This window comes from Crocodylus porosus, unplaced genomic scaffold (genome assembly GCF_001723895.1).
Source record: "Crocodylus porosus isolate Cpor-Errol unplaced genomic scaffold, CroPor_comp1, whole genome shotgun sequence".
Lineage (NCBI taxonomy): Eukaryota > Metazoa > Chordata > Crocodylia > Crocodylidae > Crocodylus > Crocodylus porosus.
The window spans coordinates 2658684-2678087 of NW_017728912.1; positions in this window are offsets into that span (position 1 = coordinate 2658684).

The window sequence follows — 19404 nt, forward strand, 5'->3', positions numbered from 1 at the left end:
CCCCACGGTCCCCTTGAATCTTAACCCAGAGCACTTCAGCCTGCCCTTCCTCTGACCCCATTCTGCTGGCAGAGGATGTGTAGTGCTCCTTGACATAGAGTGCCACACCCCCACCTTTCCTTTGTTCTCTATCCCGCCTGTAAAGCCTAAAGCCCCTAATGCTAACTGCCCAGTCATGGGACAAATCCCACCATGTTTCTGTTATATACAAGAGAAATACTTTATTTTGAGCTATTATACAAATGCCTCTATACAAACTACTCAAAAAACATAGATAAGAACAAAATTCTTTTTTGAAATAGAATTAAAAGTAGATGTTTGATTTTTAGTATAGGATTTGTTTTTCATCCATAATATGTTAAAATTATATCTTCTGAAAGATTTTGTGTGCAGCCCTCAATAGCTCACCAAAACTCATAAAATGGCTCTGCCAGCCAAATTAATTGCCCATCTCTCATCTGAGGGGCAGGGTAAGAACAGGTCAATGGTCTTCTATTTTCTTTTCCTTGTTAATCTCTCTCTTTATCTCAACATATGGTCACTGGTTTCTTATCCTTGTTCTGCCTTTATAATAAATTGTGTTGTTGTTTGTCTTCTTACTGGCTACCTATAGAAGGAGTGACTTCTAGGCAGTTGATATTGCAGACTGACCGTCTCCCTGGAGGTGGGGACTTATAATTTCTTCTTTCATAACTCAGAAATGGAGGGCAATTGAGGCCAGCAGAGATCTCTTACTGCAGCTGCAGAGACCAACTGCAAGAGCAGAGGATTTGAAGTGCTGAGATTAGGGAAGTATGTTGGGGCAATCTTATTGGCTCCTTGGGGTGAGCGGAAGTGTAGTGGGGAGTACCTTAGGGCTCTGCAGTTCCCCCATGGACAAATTTGTGACACAGGCATTCTAATGAGATAATAATAATAATAATAATTATGAAAACCTAGTTCTTATTATTCAGGTTTGTTTCCCACTATGACAAACCAACTGATTTCTCTTGATAATTTCTTAAACAAATTATATTCTTAGGATAGAAGTAAGATTTAAATGATGAAAGTTTTCAATAAAAGAAGTTAAAAGCCAGTATTATTTCTTTTTACAATCCACACTAATGCCTCCATGATATATATGCAGCTCAGTGTCCTTAAGGAGATGCCGGTAAGACCATGCCTGAGATCCTCAAAGATAAGTGTTTAAATACCCTTGGGGATTTGGGCCTGTGTGCTTCAGCATGATGTGTGGTCTGACTCTACACTTAGAATAACAGGACCACATTTAAACAGTACGGTTTTAGGAATGCGTGAAAGCCCCAGGCAAATCTCCAGGTGCTCAGATTCTACAGTGATGAAGGCTACATACTCACTTGCATAGACAGACAGATGAAAGTCTTTTTAGAACAAGGTATCCATGTGTCCTCTGTGATACATTACTGCTTTCTAACAGCTGACTGTTATTGTATTTTTAAAACTGAAGCATATGAATAATGCAAATAAGAAAATGCTGCATAGCTATGTTGATTCTGTAACACTTTATATGCTCATTAGCTAATGCACATTATAATTGAACTGTTACATGTGACAACCACATGAATGCCAAATGAATACATTATGATTAATGCTATTACAATGAATACCAAATGATTTTTTAATGACTGAACACTTAACATTTTACTGTTGATTCAGTGGCATGCAGAGTTTTAAATTCTTTTAGAATCCGATTTAAAACAATGATAAGAACAGATGCTTGTGTTTTCACACAGAACATGTTCTGTTGATAAAAGATCACTGACCCACCAGATGCTAGGAGAAATTTGTTTCATAACAGGGTAGGATAAGGGAAAAGAAGCTTAGGAGCTTCCAGTGTCCAACAAAGAATGAAAAGTTGTAATATATTCATGACTTTAATTCGATATTTCCTCTCCCTATTCCCAGCAAAGAAAAGTTGTTTTTGCTACATAAGGATCAGAGAGTTGCCTGCAAAGACAGGTGCCTGACATTTACTTACATGTGTGCTGATATAATCAGTCCATATTGTATCAGCACCGATCAAAGGAAAATTGACATTATTGGCAATCGGCTTTTTTTGGCCCGTGTAGCTGATAACATCACTAATAAATGCCATGTGCGTGTATGCAGCCACAGTGTGCACACAGCTAGGAATACAGCCTGGCAGCTTGGAGAGCAGCATGAGGATGGTAAGTCTGTGGAAGGGGCTGTGGGAGGAAACAGGCATGGTGGGGCAGTTTGAGGTGAGGGAGGAAGTGGGGCTGAGGCATGGGCAGGCGCTTCCCCGCCAAGGTGGGGCTGGGTATTGGACTGAGCCACAGGCAGCTCATCCAGAGAGACAGGGGCCCCCCACCTCTGCACTCAACCCTGGCAGGTGTGGGGGGCATATGCCCCCCATATTTGTGTGCAGGGCAAGGGCAGGCTGCCCACTGGGGTCCCAGGGCTGGGGGCTGCTCTGGCTTTTTCCGAGCACAGGGGCTGGGCCATGGCTACACATGGGGTGGGCAGTGGTGGTGCTGGGAGTGAGGAGTGCTAGCTGGGGAGTGGGGCCACCAGAAAAAGTGGCTGTGCCACTTCCAGAAGTGGCTGCGGGAATGTTGGAAGCAGTGCAGATGCTTTTATGGTGAGTGAGATCAGCGAGACCCACAGCAGCTCCCTCAGCCAAAAGGGTTAGTAACCAGGGAATCCCCCCACCTCAGCCAGTAGGATTGGCTACCAGAGCCCCCCCCCCCCAGTTGCTGACTGGTGTCCCCCCTGACTCTAGAGCCACCAGACACCCATGAGGGAACATGAATCAGAAGAAAGGAAAAATGGAAGAAGCAAGGCATAAAGGTTGCCAGTAGGTTCAGTAGAGTTATCCATTGCACCCTATGTCCTATATTTTATTCGGTCTCCCTAACATTCTGGAATCACTGTTAATGAATATTTACTTAGAATCATAAACTTAAGACAAACTATAAGATTAGTCACACAAATAACAACCAGCATGTTGACTTGATAATACTCCTGCATCTTGCCAGAGGAATTTGTATTGTTATGAAGAAAAAAAATAGTCAAACCTAAGAAACGATGGTAATTGCAATATCTGTGTAAGGAAAGGTAATGTTTAACCAGAACAGCAAAGAAAGAGAGCTCTATGAGTACTGTGTGTTGAGAAGAAGGAAAAGGCAGGCTTTGCTTTTTTGGGATCCATCACCCTTATGCTAAACACACTGGGTGCATCTACATGAGACATTAACTGTACAGTAGCTGAATAATACTGTGCATTATTGCATCACAGCACAGACAGTGATAATACATTACTGAGCAATATTATTAGGCTAATGCACAGAAGTGTCACTAAAAAGGCATTCACCGGTGCTACTGCTGCATTAACTCTGGTTACTGTGCATTTATTTTATATTATTATACAAGTACTAAATACACATGCAGTAAAGCAGTAGTGTTTTATGTAGATGTGCCCACCACTGACAGCATGACTAGCTGGGAAATGACTTAACACATCCTGCTGCCATTGGCAGGGCTATGTAAAGGACTGGGCAAAAGAAACCTTGACTGATTTGGGCGGAGGGGAGGGGAGGGGTTGTTTCATTTCAAAGATTCTGTAGGTATGACTGACTGCCTGTTTTTTGAGGATCAAACAGGAATATTTTTTCTTGGAGCAAGATAAATAAGGTTTCTGATACATAATTTGCATGTGTTCATTGCATCACATTGGGATTACTAAGGAGGTAATTCATAATTTTAAAGTGCAGTTTTATAAATGAGCTTGTAAAGTTGTCATAACTAGTTCCCAGTGAGCAAGATGGATGGGAAAATCAAAGGGGCTGGTGCCCAGAGATGAGACATGGGAAAGAAGTGGTAGGTGCTATTGGCTTGCAGCCACAAAGGAAGACCTTATATTTTGACAGATTCCCCCACAAAGGAAAAGAGAAGACTGATTGAATCCTATGTTTGAAGGGGACCAACCCCAAATAATGATTATGCTGCATGCAAACAATTAGCATTCCATGGGACTCAAATACAGTTATTAGGCAGGAGGGAAGGAGCAGGTTATCACTTATTTAAAGTAAAAATTGGTAACGGTGTAGCTTTCTGCTTTAAAATCTGTGCTTGCATTTCTTTTTCTTGCATGTCCTGACCATTTACATAATTCTTTACCATTCTAATAACTGATTTTATAAAATACAGAATGCCTTCAGCTCTATGCAAAGGCTATGAGAACTGGAAGTTCTCAATATCTTATATGATTGGGATAATAAAGATTTCGCATTGAAGTAGTGCCCTTGTTGTGTTATCAAATAACAGTTGTGATTTTCAGAATATATGGAATAGTCAAAGGAGATATTAAAATGATCTCTTGAATAACAGAAAATCTGTCTAATTTCCATCAAATTATATATTACTTGCCCTTCTTCTCAGCAATGGTTCCATGCTACATGGAAAAGACAATATAGCTTTTGTAAATTTTTAGACTAAATGATAATATTTTAATTGATTAAGTTCATTAATTAATCATGCTTCAAGAAAATTTATCTTGCTCAGTATTTCTGATGAAATATTAGTTTAAACTTACTTGTAGAACATGCATCGAGAAAAGTCTGTAATTTCCCCTGTGTAATGAACTGAGATAATCACAAACATAGGTGCTAATTTGTTAATTTGCAGGGCCAGCACAGATCAGATCACTTCTCACAGTTTACAAAACAAGTTTAGGAGAATAAGACAACTTTTGAGTGATGGCATATATTGGCTCTATAATCTGAAAAACTGGAAATGCTCTTGGTAGACCCGCTCCAGCTGAAGACAACTATTTTAGGGAGGCCAGCAGTCTAAGCAGGAATTTAGACAATGTGGATAGGTAAAAGGATTGCTACCATGACACATAACAAGGAACATGTAGCAAGTAGCAGCAAGTAAGTTGAGACTGGGCATCTTGTTACATTTTACCCCTAGGCTGAGTAGGTGTGCGGAGCCACCAGAAGTGGGAAAACCAAACTCCATGCTCCTGCTGTCCCAATTGCCCTCCTAATGGCTCCATGTCCTGGCTTCCCCTACCAGCACAGAGCTGAAGACTCCAGGTTCGACATGGCACAAGCATGGAGCTGCAGGATGAGAGAGCTGGTGGGAGAGCTGGGATTGCCACAAAGAGCCAGGGAGCCATGGTGTCCCCTTGTCTGAGGCAGGAAGGTTGCACTGTGCAGCCACTCCCATGGGCTTTCCCCTCTGCCTCTGGGATACTGGAGCTGGGTCCGTCCTCATCAGGGCAGACATGGAAGTGGAGCACCAGGGAAGCCATCACCCTGCACTGGGGTCAGGACCCTAGGCTCCCTGCCACAATAAATAAAGCTGAGAGTACCAGGATCTTAAGTTTTCCTACTGGGTACACTGCTCACTGTGGTAACACACTGGCAGTGTCTGAGTGAATCCGTTTTTAGGGGGCTTTCCCTTACTACATCTCTGCAGCACCTGTGCAGGAGAGTCACCCTTGGCTGGGGGGAAGCAACCCCAAGCAGGCAGATGGTGGACCCACTTACTCTAACCCCCCCACCCCTCACAGAGCAGGGATGAAACCGAGGTGTCCTGGCTCCTAGCTATGCTCCCTCTCACCAGCCCTCTATTTGCAAATTGGAGCTGTGCAGGTATTAAGCCTTACCATGCAGTTGCACCAAGCACATTCTAACCTAAAACTGCATATCAGTATTCTGGGAGATCACTTGGATGTGGACAGTCCTGGATTATATGAAATTCCCCAAGACGAGTGCAGAACCCTTGGTTTATCCATTAGCAATTTACAGTTATTCACCTATTGAGATATTTCTTGGCATAATATTTGTGCATATTTATATATAGTTACAGTCAAGTGCAGATTTTAATTACTTAGCCACTTTTAGTTTATATTACTGTCTATTTTCTCCCTTTAAATTAATTGATACTTCACCTGGATGTTTAAACCTATTTTCAAAGGCTTGAGTACCTTCTACTTGGTCTATTGGGTAATCTTTCTTACAGTTCCATTTCCTTCCTGTAAAGATGGGGTCAAACCCAACTTCACTTATTAGGTGCCTAATTACAAAACGTTAACCTGACTGCTTTGTAAGATACTATTATCCCAGCCTTAAGACTAACTTACAATAAACAGCAAGTAGAAAAATGACTCATCCACCATTTGCATGAGTTGTTTTTCTGGGATACAAGTAGGATGGAATAAGATTTCATACAGGTGTATCTAATTCAGGGGTATGCAATTATTTGGGCCTACAGGACACATAGGAAGTTTTGCTGAGCTGTTGCGGGCCAAGTCAGAACCCTTTTCTGTCATAACTCATCAAAAATCCCTATGTGGGATGTGGCCGCAGGTGAACGGGGAGCAGTGTTTGGGAATGGGATGTGCAGGTGAGGCCAGGTTCATGGGACAGTCTCAGTGCAGTGACAGGGCCCGGAGCAGAACCATGATCTGCTGTCTGTACACCTCTATGATGAGCACCGTTTTCATGGGCACGGGTATGTGGGGAGCAGATGGCAGCTCTGCCCCAGCCCTGTGCTGTCACCACCCCAAGATCCTGGTCCCAGCCCCAGACAGAGCTCCCCGCCTGCCTGTAGCCCTGTTCTGTCCATCTGTCTGCATGGGTCCCAGTCAGTCTCTGTGGAGATACTGGGGTCACGAGACGGGAACAGTGTAAGGCTGGGGAAGAGCTGTGATGCAGTTCCCACACATCCATGCCCACAGAACCAGGCTTTGCCCTGGCCCACTCTGTCACTGCCCCATGTTCCCTGGATCTCCATGAAAACCAACTGAGACCTGCATGAGCAGGGAACTCAGCCAGGTGGATATGATGGGGCTGTGGGTGAGCTGGGAGCTGCATCTAGGACAAGGGCTGGTATCTCGGGGTTGTGACAGTGTGGAGCTGGGGCAGAGCTGCAATCTGGTCCCTGCACATCCCTGCCCAGGGAATCTGTGCCCATTAGCAGGGGCGTGCAGGTGGCTCTGTCTCATCACCACCCCAATATCCCAGGGTCTCTCTAGCTACACTTGCCTGTCTCATTACTGGACGTCACTTCCTGCTGGCCTGTGACCCCATCCCAGCCACCCAGCTGAGTGCCCTGACCATGCAGATCTTACACCCAGCAGTGGGTGCGGGGTGGACAGGCTAGGGTGCCTGGGCAGTGAGGCTGGGTCCAGCAGTAGCAGCCAAAAGGAGCTACCACTTCTGCCACTGAGGCTGTCAGGAAATGAAGTCTAGCCGCCCCTCTGCCTGATCCCTGTTGCATGCCCAGGAGTGGTGGGACTGGCTGTGCATGCCATGGCCCAGGCTGTCCCTGCCCAGGCTGCTCCTGGATCAGGCAGGACTGAGGGATACAATACAGGCTGGAGAAAGTCCTTTGGCAGGTCAGATCTTGTATTTTGCCCATCCCTGATCTAATTGGTGAAACAGGATCTGAAGTTACCTCCTATGCCTTTGAGCTATTTTTTTTTATGGTACACTTTTAATTGTTTCCCATTGCTTCCCTGGTATAAGCATGAAACTGATTAGCAAATGAACACCTAAAATGTTAGAGTTTTTTTCCTTCTGACTCATTTTTATGGTTTTATATTTTTAGGAAAGCACCCAATACACCGTGATAAAAGCATAGATGTAGGATCTGTCAACTATGATTTCCAGAAAAATTCTAAACATTTTCTCAATGAAACTTCATTTCTTGGATTTTATTCTAAAAGCACTTATTAAAAGACTGTACGTGTTAACATTCAGTAATGTTAAGGTTCTCATTCATTTATCAAACACACACACAAATTCACCTAATAGTAGAAGTGCTAATGAATGTTATAGTTAAGGATGCATAAGAGTTTTTCTTTTAATGTACTGCGATCGTAAGTTTCTGAAATGCTCACCTCTGGACTAAACTTTTCCAGGTTTAGTCTAGCTTGAAGGTGACCTTTTTTCTCTTAATTATTATGGGGGGAGGGGAGAATGTGTATTCTGATTAAGGAAAAAGTAGAAAAATCACACTCTTTTCATTTAAAAAAATGATTACTACTCTTCTGAAGAGTGATGATGTGACTGAAAGGGGTCAGAGGAAGAAAGCTACCTGTTGGCCTAAAATGTATTTTTCTATGTTTATAGATAGATAGATAGATAGATAGATAGATAATACTGAAACTTAAAGAAACCCTCTATACATTATAACACATAATTTCTATTACCATGACAAAGTTTTTAACCTTTAAAAGCTGTACTCCAGAATGGGCAGACCTTACCTTTTTTGTATTCCAGATAAAGGAGTAGATGGGTTATAATTTATGTCTACACCCCCACTTTCTTTGTGCTGCTTCCACAAATGCACCATCCACTAGTGCAGGCACTTTCCACAAATCCACCATGTTCTCATTTTTTTACATAGAGGTGGTAAGAAATCTGAGAGGATGAAGGGTGAGGAGAGATCTAGCTCTGCCCTCCAATGTACTTAGTGGTGTGATTATACTGCATATCCTGCAGGTACAGACATTCTGTAGTTTATTCTCTTCCCAGAGCAATGGAGAAATTAGAAAGGATATTATAACTTTCCAAGTTGCAATCTACCTCCCAGGCTGCTGCAGAGGCATGCAATTATGTGATCTCCTTACGAAGGGCTAGATAGTAAATTGACAAATCTAGCCCTAAGCTTCTAATGACTGGCCAAAGTTAACCTGACTGCATATGAAGTAATGGTTAAATTAGTTAAATTTTTGTTCTGTCATTTGGTCTTGCAACAAGCTCACCTCTTTTGACCTGGGGAAGCTTCCTAGTATCTTTAAATATTACCTAAGTCAAGCAGGAATACTACAATCACTATATGGTTTTATATAAAAGCTTCTCAGGGTCTACTGCAGTTAAACATTTAAAAAAATATTTTTGGTATTTTTTTTCTTTTTCCCTTTCATGTTACAAATTTACAAGGCTCTTTTATTTCTTCTTAATGTGCTACACAAAAATCTAGCCAAGCAAACAGACACAACGTCTTTGGACAAGTGAAAGGAATATAGGCTAAATTTCAGATAGCGTAACAGTAACTTAACTGCTCTCTATCGGCCTGATCTTTTATTCCTTATTCAAGTGAATATTCCTTTTTCATTTAATAGGACTATGTGCAATAGTGCCTAAGGACTGCTCACATGAATAAGAGTTACAGGATCAAGCCTCTATCTTTTATGACATGATGTTATGTTGCCAGTAGGCTCCATCAACATACATAAGAAATAGAAAATCCTCATGCATATGAAACATTGAATTTTCACAGTAAATCAACAGTACCCGATAAATTCTGCTCTCAATTAACCCTAAGCCTATGAAGTCCCATGGATATTATTCAGCACATGCATTTCTGTCATTTGCAAAAATTGGGAATGAATTCAGTTTTCAATAGCTTTAGAATTTCACCAGTATTTTATAATGGCTTAGTGCAATAATACTAAACATAGTTATAATAATGTAATACTGAACATTATATGCTATTATTTAAGCTTAGAACAAAACAGAATAAAACATAAAAAAAATCTCTGGCTGCTTTGTTCACCTTTGTACTTTATCTGATTTCTTAGAAAAGCACCATCTGAAAACTGAGAGTAACGCAATGACATCAAGACTAGCTTTTGGACTTTATACAGTCTGATGAAACATAGGGCCAGAAAGCCACCAGTATGCACTACACAGGTATTCTATGAAGAAGAATAAGTTCTGTATCCATAATACGTCCCTCCCATTGGTCTCATACACGCAGGGTACATCTCCACGTTGCTTGAAGTAGTAAAGCATGGTGCAGTGAGGGTGGTTATTGTGCCGTGCATGCAGCACATGGGTAAATTTGCCACTGTGTTTCTTTAGCAGTGCACTATGCCCAGGGAGCACGCCCCTATGGCGACGTAGGCAAACGTGGTCGCTATGTTGCTGTAGCACACCATATGGCAGTGTAGCAATGTGTAGATGCACCCACAGTTACTGACTTGGGCATTTGTTGTTACTAGTAATTTTAATATTTTAAAAAACAGATTCTGTTTGTAAACAAAAATAAGGATGCATATAAATTCTCCATATTCTGAGGTACAGTCAGTTTAAGCAAATTCATAATTTCTAATCAAATAATGACAGAAGAATTTTGTTTCTATAGCTGCATAACTTATACAAAACTAACTGAAACCCTCAAAACATTTGTGATTAATTTTTTATGGCAAAAGTATTTCTTTAAATATAGAATTTTTAGTTATCTTTTGACTGAATACTTTAATGGAATCAAAACTTTTTACCCTCGAAAAGCCTACATAAAGCTGTCCATGTGTAAACACCGGCTTAGGAATATAGATAAATATTTTGCCAAAAGTCTGACCTTGTGACTTGTTTATAGTTACAGAATAACATGGCTCTTGTACATGTGAGGAAATTGCTCCTTTTAGTGGTTTAAATGTCCTTTTTAATGATTCAATTGCATAACAGTGTACACATTTGGTAGCATGTTACAATTAAATTTTGTAACAGTGTACATATTTGGTGGCATATTTCTATTTAAATGACTTTTTTTTGTAGAAAACTAAATTACATCCTATGTATTTTAGTTTGCTATGTAACAAATTACAGCAATATTCTTCATGTATACAAGGGTCATATTCACAGAAGGAGGTGGAGATGGTACATGGGGCACTGGAAGCCCAGGTGTGCTCGGGAAAGCTTAGGCTTGTTGGGCTTCAAGTGTCATGTGTGCCATCCCCAGTGCCTTCTTTGGCTGCTAGCACACTCAGCTTCCCTCCTGCCACCCTTCCCAGGGAATCCAGCCCATTCCCAGATGGTCCCAGGCAGCAGGAGGGTGGAAAGGATAGTGAACGGGGCGCTAGAAGCCCACCAAACCTGAGCTTCACTGAGCACACCCCGTGAGCCACTGCATCTGGTGGGTGCTGCCTGCAAGCTGGGGCTGCACCTGTGCAGATAGCACCCTGGCAGGGCGACCCCATGGGGGACAGCTTCCATGGAGGGAACCACCAACCCTCCCCCCCACAGCAACTCAGGGGCTGTGCGAACCATTGGCAGCTTGTGCAGGCAGGATCCATGAAGGAGGGAAGCACTGGGGCCCCCTGCAGCTCAAGACCCACCTGCAGCTTGCTTCCTGGCCACGGGAGAGGTGGGCCAGCTCCAGGGGAAAAAAAGGATAAGACCCCTCACCACTTATTTTTTCCTTTGGTGGAGCCTTGCCTGCTCCACAGCAGGGGGGGCTTGGGGCTCCTTTCTAGCTCTGACTTGCCTGCATATCTGTTTGAAATGCCTCAGGAGCTATAATAATAACCCACTTATTCTGTCTGTCTGGAGGACTCTGATTGGTTGCTTCAGTAAGCATTGTGATTGGTTGTCTCAGAAGCCAATCAGAGTGCTCTAGACAGACAGAATAAGCGTATTATTATTATAGACATTATTTTGCATCCAAATGGATGATCAGTTTCACTCAAAAGTCTATGAATTTTAGAATTTTAAGATTTTTTAAAATCAATTTGGCATGATTTTTAAGTTGTTTGATTTGTTTTTTATTGTTTTAATTTCAAATTGCTATACTGTATGAGTGGTAGCATCAGAAGAACATATGCTGTGATGGCAAAGAGACCTGATGTTTTAGTTCTGTTGATTTTACATGTCTTTTCAGAGTATTAGGGAGACTACTATCTTTACCACTTAGCCACTGAAACATACAACACAGATGTCAAGCGTCACTGTTCCAGTGAGAGACCTAGAAAGCTGTACTCCTTTATGCTTGTGTCTGGAAGAAGGACCATGGCATTATTTCCTCTCTGGCATTGCCTGGGTCATTAGTTAGATTTATTATAAAGAACACAAATTCCTGTACCCCCTGCTGTGAACCTGGCTGGTCTCCAGCTCGCAATGTCAGTCTTTGCTAACTGTTTAAATGTGTGTCAGAATTCTTAGAAGCAGTTTTCTTGAGCTGATGCACTACTTTGAGAAATGGTGTAAAAGCATATGGCAGCCTCATCAAATTACAATGACCACAGTTATAGGAGGAAAAGCATTTGGGAAGAGAATGACACAAAAAGGACCATGCATTATAAAATATCTTTACTTTGAACCCTCTTGACACTTCCTCAGTAGAAAATGGTAAGAATACTTGATGAGTTCACGTGCAAACAACATAATGTGATCATTCTTGATATCTGTCTTATTAATGCGTTCAGGTGTTAATCATATTTAGAAGACCTGGATATTTTATATGTAGAAGAGAAATATAGATTAACACACACTACTGTCCAAAACACATATTGATTATTTTTCATAACAATGACTATGGAACTCTGGCAGTTATGTACTGAGGAATTAAAGAAGGCAAAACATAGTGAATCAGTGAAAAACATACAAAAGTGACTCCTTGTTATAGTTATTTTTCTCACTTGGAATTTTTAGATAAATTATATCTGAAGTATGATTGCCAATATGTTTGACAAGGATAATTGCAGCACTGCTTCCAAATACATTGTTCATGAAATCTGTATGCAGTCTACAACATAGATACAACTGAAGAGTAAAATTGGAAGCCAACTTCTTCTAGGTAGACTCTTAAAATAAAATTCACAGACATCGATTTTTATCAAGACAGAAAAATTATGTTTTTTATGATTTATGGTTTTTCTTGTGTGCATTGTAGGCTGTGAAATATAGGACAAGTTGAAAACAAAAAACAAAGCCTATCCCATCCTAAGAATTCCTGAAACATTAGGAATACTGTCAAGGAAAATAAATCCCTATCTAGTTTAAAATATTCGTCTGCTAACTTTTTTGTAACCTGTTTTCTCAACCATTTTACAAGATACACTGCGCTTATACATCTAAGTTTAAAAAAAAAATCAATAGCTACTGTAAACAAAAGCAACAGGAAGTCTGTCTGCTGTGGAACTGGTAATAAGCACCTAAGATTTACTAACTGAGAGCCAGCACAGATAATGAGTTTCTCCAATAAGCCACATATTACATCCTCATGGAATAGAAGTATCAGTAGGAAGGGGATACTAACACACTAGCTAATTTAACGAGTCCAGTTTTGCACCTGCCTCCTTGTTCCCTTGAACCTAAAACCTAGATTGACTCAGTAGGTGACTCTCTAGAATGGTTGCTTCAAACATATTGCCAGCTTGGCCTGATTTCCTCCCCATGCTGTGACTGTTGAACCGCGTCACAGACTCTATGTAACGCATGTGGGAGAAGAATGCCCAATACACTGTTTGACGTGCAATTGCAAAAATCCTACATCCCTTGCTGCACATGTGGCTATAGACCTCTGACTTCTATGTATGATAGAGAGGGAGAGTGCAAATAAGAGGAATGTGGCATTTTTCATTACATTCATGAATACGTGTTTTCACTGATCAGCCACCTCCACCAATAACCTTTGTTTCCATATGATATAGATCCAGCCTAAAGTACTAATTTAGTGATGAATTACCTCCTTTAAAAGATAATACTACAGTTTTATTTACAATAGCATTATTTTGTTATTTGCTTAATATTACTTTATGCAGATATTTGATTCTTTTCCCTCTCTGTTCACAGATTACTGGTACAGTTACCCATGCGTTAGGTATACAGTCTTATATGCAGTTACCGAGTAGGCTGCAAGATATATAACCTTTAATCAGAGCAACAGCAAAACAGAGAGTGAGATTGCAAGTGAACTCACAATACCAAGAGGCACAGCAGAACAAGTTCAGGATAAAGCAATGTCTGATCAAGTACAATTTCATCCTTAGCTCAATTTTTTTGCCACTGTTTAAAGCCAGGTACTGAGCTTTTCTTCTTTTTTTTAACGCAAAACTTTTTTGTTTCCTGTTTGTGTTTTCCCCCTCATTGTTCTTATCTTTTAAGATGCCATAGATATCAAATTATATTTATTGATCGTGCCTATGAATATCTCTGAATTTCTGGGTTTTTATCAATGCTTTGTAATTATTGTGCTTTAGAATATGTACGCGGGGCAAATCCTGACAAGCAGTAAAGCTGATTTCTGCTGTTAAAGAGTAGGGAAAAAGGACAACTATATCCTATAAAATATTACTGATATAAGTATAATATCAGTTTCGGCCTCTGCAAAGATATCAAAGATAGGAGTGGGAAGAAGAGAATTAGATCCAGTGTGAGAGACAGAGATATTTTCCTTGGCAGGAATTATTAGGACTTTTGTTTCTACAAATAATATCATCTCATCTGGGAGTAGTATGTTAGCTGACTATTCAACCAAAATAAATATCCAATTTCAGATATCAAGTGCATTAATTTAAAAATTCCATGAAAACGTATGGAGCCAAATATTTAAAATTAATAAACGTGGAAATCAATAAATAACAAACATAGTGCCTAAATTCACAATCCCTTCATAAGCAGAAAAAGAGGACATATTTCTTAGAAAAAATGATATTCAAATATTTGTGCAGGCATATATAGTATATACACTATTATATCTCTTTTTGAGAATCAGAATGTTGGGTTTTGAGTCCTGTCAAAGAAAACTTAAAAAATTGTCTCTGTTTCCTTATATGAAATAGCTATATTTTTGTGGATAAAGAAAATACATGTTCTATGTGTGTGTGCACATGCACATGCGTGCTTTTAAAACCTATCATTGTTTAAGGTACATTTTATGTTCAATTGGTAAATTTTTGTGCCAGTTTTGATATGACAAGTTGAGGCTTCTAAAGTTAAACTTGTGTGTACAGAGCCAAAAGGGAGCAGCATGTATTGTATTCATCTTCCAAATGGCAGTAGTTTGTATTGTATTTACTCAAAGGAGTCTGAGGGGTGGAAAGAGAAGTTAACCTTTATGAAATGCGGAAGAATTAGCATAGATACTGTGATATCAGTTCCAGTAGAAAAAAAAAATACAGCTGCTCAAATAGCAGTGTGAAATATCGCTTTGTATTAAGTGTGTGAGCACTCTGGCAGTAAAGACAGTAGGGTAAAGGACACAAGTTATTCATGGGAAGACTGGACAGTAGAGAGAAAAGAATAATATCTCTCATGACAACATGAGGAAGGCAAGAAAAAGCAATCAAGTTGTAGTGATGGGTAATTTCAGTTTCCCAATATAAGCTGGAAAACTTTTGAAAAGCATGACACAATGGAAAAAAAATAAAATTATGGATGAAATAAAGAATTATTGACCTGCTGTGTCAGAAATCCTAATAGGACTTGTCCTATCCAATCTCAGAGAAAACATACAGTTAGTAGATTAGAAACCGTAGAGCTAGTGGTTCAAGTGACCCTATGATTAAATTCAATATAACTTAGAACACTACAGCAAATGCCATATCAAATCACAATATGAATTCTCAGAGGTCTACTTTAATGGTATATGGAAAAGAACTGTGAAAAAATGGTCTAGGAAATAATAAGAAAAAATGCCTTTGTTGGGGAAGAAATTTGTTAGCACTTTAAGGTAAGGATGTATGTAGCATGTGGGAATGGAAGGGGAATATGTAAACTTCAAATTTGACTATGCAGACTATACTTCTCCCTTTGGTATTTGGTACAAAAGTCTAAGGAAGATTAGTTCTGGTTTATTATTTTCCCATATAAATGATTAAAGTATAAACCTCGTCAGTTTCTGATACCTAAAATATTTTTGTAGGAAGAGTTTTATCAGGAAAAAAAATAAGATGAGGGATAGGTACAGCTTCTAAAGATGTATGAAAAGGAATGTGTGATTCTTGCATGAGTGTGATAGCAAGGTGTGTCTGCTATAATTATTACCAAGGAAATAGTTGATAGTAGTGATGTTTAAATTATTTTACATCTGAAGTGAATGGAACAATACAAACCCTACTTAAGCTATCTACTTAAGCTATTACATCAAAGAGTCTTCAGATTCCAGGTGCAAAATTATTTAATTGATTTACATTGATTTGTATTTTCATAGTTCTCATCACTACCATACCCGTAGCATATTTCTGTTAAGGAATTAATTTGTGTCCTTGCAGTGGTAGTGATCCTCTCATCAGCCTGGTTTTTCCTGCAGTAAGTTAAAGAGTGTTTTTGATGGCTCAAGTGTTATGGTTGGTAGCCATGCATAGGAGGTCTTTCCAGAGTTTTTAAGAATAAGTAGTTGGCAACCTACAACCTGTGGGCTATATCCAGCTTGCAGAGCCATTGGACCCAGGTTATAGATGGGAGAATTTGGCAGCATTCAGTACTGTTTGGTGGGGGTGGAGTGGGGAAGGAGAGAGACTTTGGTGATTGGTGCTGTCCAGTGGAATGAGCTGGTTCATTCCAACCCACAAACTGAAAAGGTTGTCAACTTCTAGGTTAGACAAAAAATTGCTTAGGGTGTTTTAGATTGGGAAGATTCTTCCTGGAATAATGATTAAGACTAAATGGCCTCCTGGGGCATGTCCACACATACAAGCATGTGCGCTTGCAGCAGCTCAAATAAAAGCAGTGCAAATTTGAGACTGGGCTTTTTGCCTCGAAACACATGATCAGACATGCACTTTGTTGTGGAACTAATTGTGCCACTTGGGGCAAAATAGCTCTGCCTGGGTCCTCCCTGATCTGCAGCCAGGGGAAGCTAGAGCCCTGGGCCAGCACCTGTGCTGGCCCCAGCAGTATAAAAATATGCCCTGTCCTGGCCCCAGCAATACAAAAAGCTGCCCTAGTAAGTAGCTCAGGGCTACTCGCTCTCAGGAGCTTCTGGGGCCCAGCCAGTTAGTACCTGGGGACACTACCCCTTGTACCAACTGGACTGCTGAAGCAGCTCTGAGAGCTCTCTACACCCTTTACCCACTGCAGCAGTCTGGCAGTGGGGGCTGCTGCCTGGCTGTGACCTGTGCACCTGCCAGACCTGGTTGGAGACTGCACAGCCACTAGAGCAGGGGTGGGCAAAATACGGCCCATGAGCCAGTTCTGGCCCATGGGGCCATTGTATCTGGCCCATGGGGCCCCTAAAAAATTTAGAAAATTAATATTTCTCTGCCCTTGGTTCAAAAATGACAGAAACCAAGGGCAGTAGGACCCAGGGGAAGCTTGGCAGGCTCCCACAACAGCAGGGCCTGCCCCACCTCACCCCCCCAACTGGTCTGGCCTGGGACCATGCAGCTGCCCTGCGCTGGAACCACAGTTAAGGGTGAAGGGGTGGGGGGGAAGGGCAGGGAAGGAGCCTGGGAAAGGAAGGAGCCCAGGGAAAAGCTGAGCAGGGTGTGGGGGAAAGTGGCCCCTCCTCCACCCCAGCCACAGGGCAGGTGAGGGGCCGCTTTTTTACCCCCCACACTCAGCTTTTCCCCAGGCTCCTTCCCTACTCTTTCCTGTCATGGAGAAAAGCACCCTTCCCTGCCCCATGGATGGCACTCCCTGCTGCAGCCACTTGCAGCCCATGCAGAGCTATCTGAAGCAGGTAGCCCCAGGCAGGCTGAGAGTGGCTGCAGCATGAGACGCTGGCCATCAGGGGGGCAAGGGGCCACTTCTGCCCCATGCTCAGCACCACCTTGTAACACAGCCCCACTACCAGTCTGGGCCCCACATGGCTCCGGGCTTGCCTGTCAGGGCAGCGCATGTCGACAGCAGCTTCAGCCCCCGCCACTTGCTGCACCAGGCAGTGTTTGCCACTGCTGCCTGTGGGCTGTCCAGTGCAAGAGCTCCAGGTGGGCAGTAGCAGCCAACACTGCCCAGTGAGGCATGTGGTGGGGCCACAGCTGCTGCCACTGTGTGTAGCCTCAGTGGGAAAGCCCAAAGCCAGCTTTGAGCCCAGGCTGGCAGCAGGGGGAGGTTACAAGCTGGTGCTGAGCATGGACACGAGCAGCCCCTCACTCACCCCATGATTGGTGCCCCATGCTGTATCTACTTGCATCCCATGTGGGGCTGCCTATTCCTGCTTGGGACAGCCCCACATGGGCTGCAAGTGACTGCAGTAGGGAGTGCTAGCCATGGGGTGGGCGAGGGGCTGCTTTTCCCTGTTTACAGCACCAGCTTCTTCCCTGCTGGTGAGCAGGGGGTCAGGGCTGTGCACTGTCCCCCACCTGTACTGCAAGGCTGGTGGGCACTGGGAGTGAGTGGGTGGGGAGCCAGCAGAAGCACTGGGTCCACACAAATGTCTCAGGGCCAGTGCTGATGGGGCCAAGAGCAGGGCAGTAGGAGTGTGGGGTCCCAGCCAGCAGGAGCTCTATGGAGCTGGGCCAACACCCTGCTGGTGCAGCCCAGCCTGGCTCCATAGACCCCTGCCAGCCTGTGCCTCACTTTGGGCCTCACCACCCTGGGACATGGGACCAATGTCTTGGGACCAAAGACATTGGGACATTGGTCCCAAGTTGGTGACCGGGAGTGAGGCACCTGTCAAGGGGTGGGGCACCCGTCAAGGGGCGAGGCTACCCATGCAGCCCTTTACAGCCTGCCAAAACTGGGTAAGTGGCCCTCCACCCAAAATAACTGCCTGCTGTGGTGGCAAGAAGCCCCCACAGGCAGCAAGGGGGTTGGGGGAAATCCTGAGAGCCCCCACAGGGAAAAAAAACAGGCCCCCCACACCCCAGAAAACTTAGCTCCCGGAGCACAGCCAGAGCCAGAGCCGGAGCCACGGCCCTGCAAGCCGGCATTATGCCGTCTCTTTAAACAGCTGCTCCCAAGGCTAGGGAGTGATGGGCTAGTTGCACCAGCTAGGGACACCACCGTGGAAAGTTTAAAAACCCCTCCAGAAGCCGGCAGGGGAGAAGAGGGATGGAGCCAGCAGGGAGCCCGCCTGGCAGGTGGTGACTTCAGAGGCTGGCAGGAGCATTGTGGCTAGTGCTGCACCCACTCCTGGAGCAGGGGGAGCAGCATCTTGCACCGGGCTGGGGAAGATCAATCCCCAGCCACCTGAAATTAAAAAAAATTAGAAGGGTGTCTCTCTAATTAGAGGGGTGTCCCTCACTAGAAGAGAGGGGGATGCCAGCCAATGGGAAAACTGAAAAATCCCTGATAAAAAAAAAATCCCAAAGTCACTCTGTAAAATACTCCAAAATCCATGTTTCTCCATGATTAAAACAAAAGACCACTATACATATAAAAAGAGAGTGAAAGACAGATGGACAGCAATCAGTTGGGTGGATTTTATTGATATATCTACAGTATTAAAGCAGTTTGGAAGACTACTGTTGTCTCTGTCATAATAATAAAGTGTATTCTAAATACATGTTTCATGAATTCAAGAATATATATTTTGCTGCCTCCCACAGGGGCTACCACCCCCCACAGGGGTTACAGCCCCTCACAGGGGCCACGGCTTCCCCAACAGGGCCCACAGGCCCCCCTCCAGGGGTAGTCCATATGCCCCACCCCTGGTTGCTCCCCCAGCCTGGCCAACTGCTGCCCTGCCTGGCCCCATCCCCTGCCAGCTCCTGCAGCCCCCCTGATGGCTGCCCCACCAGAC